The 8,627-nt window shown below is 34.9% G+C and overlaps 1 non-coding gene across 1 annotated transcript; it reads left to right on the top strand.

Annotated features, from left to right (window-relative positions):
- The first annotated feature begins 714 nt into the window (after positions 1–714).
- Positions 715–821, top strand: LOC145071671 (small nucleolar RNA R71). Its single transcript, XR_013690677.1, has one exon. It is a non-coding gene; the product is annotated as a small nucleolar RNA R71 (small nucleolar RNA).
- The last annotated feature ends 7,806 nt before the right edge of the window (positions 822–8,627 follow it).

Here is an 8,627-nt window from a genome sequence, read left to right as displayed (position 1 = left end):
GAATTGCTTGGCAAGTTGCCCAAGCTGTTTTTCAATATTCAAGATTGAAGCTTGCTGATTCCGGAGCAGAGCTTGTTGATCCATCATCATGGTTTGGTGCTCCTTCATCATCTTTTGTTGATCTCTAATGGCTGCATTGGATTCGTCGTGCCTTTTCTCGGAAGCACTAACGAATCGAGTTAACATAGCTTCAAGATCCGTCTTCTTCTCTTGCGTTGGTTCTTCTTTTTGATAAAGCCCGCGTGCTTTTTGCCTATACTTCTCCTCCTTTGCCTTCTTGTACTCGTCATAGGGGAGCCATTCCTTCTTGGGCTTTCGCCAATCATCATCACACCTATCGCCACTCGAATAACAAACTTGTGCCTTTCGGTTGCCGATCTCATCAAGATCGCAATCCTTAGTAAGATGGGGACCGCTACAATTGTCACAACCCACCCTTATGGCATGGATGGATTGATCCATCTTTGTCATCTACGATCCATACTTTCTAGTTTGGCCATCATTGCTGCCATGTCATCAGAAACTGAGTTAACCATGCCTCTAGCTGTATCGTTCCTTGGATTATGGTATTCTCTTGAATGTTTGGAGAATTCTTCCACCAATGTTTTAATGACAGCTGGTGCTTTCTTCGTGAGGGGTCCTTGGGAGTCTAGTAATTGCCTGGTTGTGACGTTCACGCCATCATAAAAGATAGAAACCTCTTGTTGCACGTTTAGGTCGTTTTGAGGGCAATTTCTTATTAACCCCTTATATCTTTCCCACGCCTCATAGAGTGATTCTCCCGGCAATTGCTCAAAGTTAGCAATTGCTTTCTTCAATTTTGCAATCTTAGAAGGTGGACAAAACTGGTCAATGAACTCCTCGCGCATCTTTTTCCATGTTGTAATGGATCCGGGGGGTAAAGATTTCAACCATTCCTTCGCGGCTCCTTTGAATGTAACCGGTAACATCAGTAGTAAGACAGTATCGTGAGGCACATTTGGCATATGGAAATAGTCAGCAATGTCCATAACTTCTTCAATATGCTTGTAGGCATCTTCGTGCTCCTTTCCATGGAATGGAATGTCTTTTAGTTGTGCGAGGATGTGACCCTTCAACTCAAAATTGGCGGTATCCGGGATTGCAGGTTGCACGAGTCCCGGCCCGGTACCATCTCTTATGCGCTTCTTGTAATCTCCCATCGGTATGTCGGCGATGTCGGCCATATTATCTCCTTGATCGAAATTGCTTTCTTCATCAAACGTGGATGTGTCGGACTCGATCCCTTTTCCTCTTTGTTTGTGAATAATCAACTCCAGATTGTCTACGGGTGGTACTGGTGTAGAACTGGAGCCTCGGGTCATAAAAACCTGAAATAAAACAGAAAAACAAGCGTAAAACGAACAAAAACGAAGAATTTACGAAATTCTTAACAGAAGAATAAACTCGACGAGTTTTAAGAATAAACTCGACGAGTTTAATGCAACACTATAGAAAATCAATAAGAACTGAAAACAGGTAACTTTATGCAAGAAAGATCTAACAAAAAGGATCGATAATACCAGCAAACAATATAATTAATAGAACCATTCCCCGGCAACGGCGCCAAAAACTTGATGTGTGTAAAACGAACTAGTTTTAATCCTAACAAACTCAAATGTAAACAAACACACGCAGGTAGTGTACCTATCGATAATAGTTTAGTTTAAGCAAGTAGGGTATCGAACACAGGGAACGGTAACAATCAAATTAAATACTAGTATTACCTAATTAAAATCAATTAATAAAATAGGGGGGTTTTCTCTAGTTTTGCAAGACTAGAAACTTAAACAAGCACTTTAAAACTCAAACAAAGACAATTAACAACTAAGAAGAGCAAGAAAGGACAACTAGATTCAATGATAAAAGAGACATCTGTTTAGATTCGATTCACTTATTCCTATGGTCGATTTCGTGGCAAGTGCAATGAATTAATACATCAATGGTTACCGATTCCTAATATGATTGGGTTCATGTTCATTATTACCAATCCTTTAGTAGACAAGTTAATTCAAACAGTGATCAATTGATTAAATTAACAAGTTTCCTAGTGTTCAGTTCGCATCAAGTAAGACTTATAATAATAATTAATCAAATTGGTTTAATTCAATCAATTCATGTATGGTTGTTCATCACACATGCTCACACATTGATTTACATATTTTATAGTTAACCCTAGTTTCATATTCACTATTCCTAGGCATACAATCTTATATTCATAAAACTATATGAATCAAGTAATCAAGAAGATATTCATGCAACTCAATCACTTATTTGTTAACTAAAAACATTTATTATCAATACATAAGGATCTTTAATAAGCTTAACAAGATGAATAACCAAATTAATATCAATTCAACCACTCAATCAAACCATGTTCATAAGATTATCTCATCCAAACAAAAGTAAAAAGCTTTTAGCTCATATCTACAGCAAGTAATAACCTAAAATCAAAATCTAATGATTCAAACATGGTTCAAAATAAAGATTAAGAAAAGAAGAATGATTATTTGCCTTTGATTCTCTTCTGAATTGTCTCTTATGTTGCAATCTCGAAAATAGCAGCTCCAAGAACCCTTCTAGTCTTCAAAAGTCGCAGCTAGCCTCCACAAAAAGTTAGGTTTTCGGGCCTATAAGTTATCTATTTATAGTTTCCAAAAATCGACCCAACTCGTCGAGTTTTTGAGAATAACTCGATGAGTTTCTTTAATAATTCGCGCGTTCAGCGTGTACGGCAAGGCATCCTTAAATCTAGAATATTCTAATAAACTCGTCGAGTTTATGCTAAAAACTTGTCGAGTTTCTTCTTTTATTTAGCTTCTTCCTTTAATCCTTGAACTCCAAGCTTCCAATCACTCAATCCTCTTCCTTTTTCATCCAAGCATGTCTTTTATTGCTGAAATTGAAATATTAAGCTAATTAAGTACCTTTTGTCCATAAAATGATATAAAATCAACAATAATTAATAAAATAATGAATGATTTCTATGACTAAATAAGCCCATATCAATGTGATAAGATTATATTTTGATGTTTTGTAGGATCGAAGAAAAGAAATGAAGCTTAAGGGAAGAAGTGAGTTGAATCTAATCGTTAAGAAATGGATTTCGATCGCATTGCTTGAAGATTAGATTCTTGAGCTACTACTTGGAGTTAGAATAGATTGCTAAGAAATATGTATTAACATAGTTTTTCAATTGAATTGCATTGTAAGGACAAATTTTTCCGCAATAAAATAAATTTTGATTTTATCTTATTTATTTATCCTTGCAATGGCATGTATGAAAAATTGATGTTTGAATGTTTCTATTATTAGAAATAATGGATTTGATTCTTAATTATGTTATTTGTGGAAATGTCAAAAGTTTACCAAATAGGGAGAGTTTCTCATCGCCCAAGTTTCAATTGGATAGAAACTTGGAATCATGCAACGTGTATTGTATGATGAATGAAAAACTTTCACATTTGGGAAACCTAGACTAATTCTTTGACAAAGTGTCGATTGAAGGACTAGGAGATCAAGTACACTAGGTTGTGCATTGATTTAGTCCACCACAAAAGTGACAAAGATATTCGTCATGATTTACTAAAAGTTTAGTAAATATGATTATACTTATAAGATTAAGTGTAATTCTGAGTTGATTGAAAGAGTTTCAATCAATAGCAGAACGAATCATCACTAATCAAGAATAAACCTTATCGATCATCACTAGCACACGACTTGAGGTTTACAACCTATCGTGTTGACACTATTTTGTTTCTGTGCCATTCCAATTGAGTTGATTATGCATGTGAGTTATATGAGTTCTCATTTGAATGCATAAAGAGAAAGCACCATGATCGATGGAAAGTACATTGATAAGTAAGGGTAAGTTGCTAAACTATTTGGAAGATACGGTGGGCACTCGTGTTTGTTGGATTAGTGTCTAAGTCCATAATATTTTGGTATGTACTTGACCTGATTATGAGCATGGTCCTTTTGGGTTGCCTTCACCATAGCAATGTGTAGGATGATTTAAGGAGAGAAAGGTTTAATTATGATTTATTAATATATTATGAGAATAATATATTAAAGGAGAAATCATATTGTTTAATTAATATTAGTCAAGAATTAATTGATAATTAATATTATGGCTAAAAGAGATTAATTAAACTTAAGGGACTGGAATTGTAATTATAAGATAATTGCAAGTTTGGGCTATGGATTACCTAATAACAAATAGGTTGGACGAATTCTATGGGAAGCCTATTAGAAATCGTCCAAGGGATATGTTAAAGGAGTCCATGGGCTGCTTAGGGCTTAAGCAGTCAGCTTAGGGTTTCCTAGTTGAAAACCCTAATAGCCTACATGTATATAAAGGGCCCCTATCCCCCAAAAATGTGGAAAACTGATTCTCTAGAGTTTCTAGTCATTTTGGGCAGCCTCCTTTCTTCTCCTCTTCATCCAAGTTGCATATGGTGTTTGTGACTCCATTAGAGGTGCAGCACTTGAGGCACTAAGCTTTCTAAAGCCAATCAAAGCAAGGATTTGGTTGTTATTACAATATAACAATCAAAGGTAATTCTATAAACCCTAATTCAGTTTATTACATGTTAGATCTAGGGTTTATAGCTTTCGATTCAAAGCATGTACAATAGAGAAACCTAGATCCAAGCATTAGGGTTTGTATGAGCACATAGGATTGTTTCTTATGCATAAAACCCATCAGTGGTATCAGAGCCTTGATTGGTTTTAGTTGTATGTGATGCTTTAACTGTTTGGTTGCTGAAAAACGAATTATGGCCTTCTGTTCGAACTGACTCGGCGAGTCACTACATGGACTCGGTGAGTCGGCCCTACTCGGCGAGTTCCAATGTGTGACTCGGCGAGTCGGAGCGTCTGACAGAGGGAATTTTGGATTTTCTTGCTGTTTTGCTTAAGGATATTTACCATATTCGTTTTAAACTAATAATATATGATTTTTATTGTTTCTAAAAGATTATCCTTGCCAAAATACAAGAGAATTAAATAATAACTTCCTTATATGATTAAAGATTGATTATTTGTATTAACTGGGTAACTTATCTTGCAAGAAATTGAAATTAGGTCAAATACAGATAATGACCAAATTAATTGTTTAACTTATATTATTTGTTATTTGATCCTTTGTGAGGTGAAAAAGTTTCAATTGCACCCTTTAGGTTTTATAGTTTATATTTGAACTTAAAAGTCTTGTTTATGAAATTTAAATAAGTTAAACCCTAATGTTTTGAAAAGTTTTAAAACTTGCCTCAAGTTTTGGAATTTAAAAGTTGATTAAAAGTTTAATTTTGAAATGTTAAATTCTAAAACCCGAATAATTTGAAAAGTTCAAATTCCCCTCTTATGGTTTTATTAATTAATTAAAGTGTATAATTAAAAGTGATTTAATAAATCCATAAAGTTTTGGTTTACATTTAATTAAATTAAAAGTATAATTTACTAAATTAAACCACCTAGTATTTTAAAAGTGTAAAATACACCCTATACTATATATATGTAACATTAAAGGTCTAATATTATATATATGAGTAAAAGTCAGTCTTACCGTTAGTAGGCCTCATTCACAAAACTGGTCTATAAAGGGTGTTTAATGAAATTGCCTATAAAATGGCGATTAAATGGGTATCCACTCTTACCCACCGCACTCTTGACTAGTGGAGGGTCGTTAGCCGAACGGATAGGATAGGAAAGAAACCTTCCATTATAAGTATAATGAAGTACAAAGTAACTAAATGCTTTTTCAAATTCCCAAATCATAGTTACTTTAGGAAAAATGTGAAATTGTATGTTAATCCATAGAATTACACTTCGTACCATTGTCAAACGTTAGTGGAGCGTGTGTGGTTAATCGGCACACTAATGGTCGGATGACATTGGTAGCGAAGGGTGACTCGATGTTTGTCATAGATCAATGGAGCGTGTGTGGCTAACCGGCACATTGATTAAGTGATAGTAGCATTGAGTGCACCATGTGATTCGTATGGTTATTCACACCTTTTTTGTGATCCTCGGCATCCCAGTCACAAATAGTAGGGCATAATCGAGATTAAACATGTCATTGAAAAGTTCAATGAATCTCAAAAGATCTAAGAGTTTCAATTCATTTAAAACTTAAACTTCCTTTTTGTTTTTCATGGTAGAAATTGGTAAATCGTCATTTACCTACCTTCAAATATTCTGCAACTAGATTACGGCATCCCTCTTCTAGGTTGTAGAGTATTGTGTTGGATCCTAGCTTGATGTTTCATTTGGGTGTTGCATCAAGAATTCTAATCAAATTAACTTGAATTTTCTCCCGTTTTGTAGATGTCTAGTTCTGACAATCATGGTCTTCCAAAATCCCATGGAACAAGTTTTCCAAATGAAGATGACGTTCCGAGATATGATCAAGGAAATGAGAGTCATGCTTCACCTCCTCCACCTCCTCTAATTGTTCTCCCTAACCCACAAGTTCAAAGGCTTGAAAAGTTCAAGCTCACTCAAGCCCTTTTGGCAAGTAAACACGAAGATGGGAAACCTGTGTGTGCACACGTCTTAGAGATGAAGTCACACATTGATAGGTTAAACATGTTGGGTGTCGAGATTTCAAGTGAGTTGGCTATTAACTGGGTTCTTCAGTCACTTCTTGAATCATATAGTGAGTTCGTTAGAGAGTACTTTATGATGGACCACGACGTGACCCTTAGTGATCTCACCTATTTGCTTATAGCTGCTGAATCAGCAATGATTTGGCGTGCTAGTCAAGCAAATTTTTCTGGTAAATCAAACTCCCAAACTTCAATGGACACTGGCAACATTGGAAGTCCAGAAAGAACTAAGTTTGTGATTGTCCGATGTGTTGTGCCAAAGGAGTCCATTTGCTTTTATTGCCAAGAGAATGGGCATTGGAGACGAAGCTGCCCTATTTACCTGAGAGATATAAGAGATGGGAGAGTCAAGACGTATGGCTCTACTTCAGGTAAAATCCATTATCTAACTCTTTTAATTTCCTATTCTAGATTCTTAATACATGATGTGATAAGATTACATTTTGATGTTTTTTAGGATCGAAGAAAAGAAAGGAAGCTTATGGGAAAAAGTGAGCTGAATCTAATCGTGAAGAAATGGATTTCGATCGCATTACTTGAAGATTGGATTCTTGAGCTACTACTTGAAGTTAGAATAGATTGTTAAGAAATATGTAATAACATAGTTTTTCAATTGAATTGCATTGTAAGCACAAATCTTTTCCGCAATAAAATGAATTTTGATTTTATCTTATTTATTTATCCTTGCAATGGCATGTATGAAAAATTGATGTTTGAATGTTTCTATTATTAGAAATAATGGATTTGATTCTTAATTATGTTATTTGTGGAAATGTCAAAAGTTTACCAAATAGGGAGAGTTTCTCATCGCCCAAGTTTCAATTGGATAGAAACTTGGAATCATGCAACGTGTATTGTATGATGAATGAAAAACTTTCACATTTGGGAAACCTAGACTAATTCTTTGACAAAGTGTCGATTGAAGGACTAGGAGATCAAGTACACTAGGTTGTGCATTGATTTAGTCCACCACAAAAGTGACAAAGATATTCATCATGATTTACTAAAAGTTTAGTAAATATGATTATACTTATAAGATTAAGTGTAATTCTGAGTTGATTGAAAGAGTTTTAATCAATAGCATAACGAATAAGAAGAATCAAGTAGGCAGAAAGATAAAAGTTTCTCTATTCTAAGAAGAAGGGAGAGTACCCTTTATTATGTTTTATGATAAGTCTTAATGATTAAGAACCATATCTCAATTGATCCTCTAAGTGAGTCTTAGTACATTTGTATGTCTAAGAAGAGGAATCGAGAATTGTAGAAATGGTTAAATCAAAGAGTCAATCATACTTCGTTCCAATATCAAGTCTTAGAGTCATACTCCAAGATTGTGACATTGAGTGAAAAGTCTTAAGTAGGTTTATAACACTCATCAAATGTGGAATTTGGAAAAGTTTTCTCATTCTTGCACATTTGAAATTGGTAAGTTGTGATGTCTTGGATAAGACAAAGACCAACTAGGACCAATTATGTGAACTGTTTTGTCTTGATAAGAACTACACTAACTCTTGAATATTTGCTTTGTCAAGAAATGTTTCTTGACAAGAGAATCTTATATGTCAAGGATTCAGTGGGAGTCTTAATGGTCTTGAAAGGTTTCAAGAACAAATCAAGAATAAACCTTATCGATCATCACAAGCACACGACTTGAGGTTTACAACCTATCGTGTTGACATTATTTTGTTTTTGTGCCATTCCAATTGAGTTAATTGAGTATGTGAGTTCTATGAGTTCTCATTTGAATGCATACTAGCGCCTTAGTCAATGGAAAGTACATTGATATGTAAGGACAAGTTACTAAACTACTTGGAAGACATGGTGGGCACTCGTGTTACCATAAGGCAAGAAATCAAGATTAAGAAAGTTCAGTCCATATGAGTTTGGATTGGTCGCAAACCTTGGTTTTGGTAAATTCACATGGATAGGAACTCATACACCATAAAATTTGAGTGTCATAAGATTCCCTCCTTCATGAAAATGACTGTGAGGAAATGCTTT

This window comes from Lactuca serriola, chromosome 8 (assembly GCF_051521515.1).
Source record: "Lactuca serriola cultivar US96UC23 chromosome 8, Lser_US96UC23_V15, whole genome shotgun sequence".
In the NCBI taxonomy this organism is placed as follows: Eukaryota; Viridiplantae; Streptophyta; class Magnoliopsida; order Asterales; family Asteraceae; genus Lactuca; species Lactuca serriola.
Note: the sequence above shows the minus strand (reverse complement) of the source record. Positions and strands in the feature narration are given on the sequence as shown.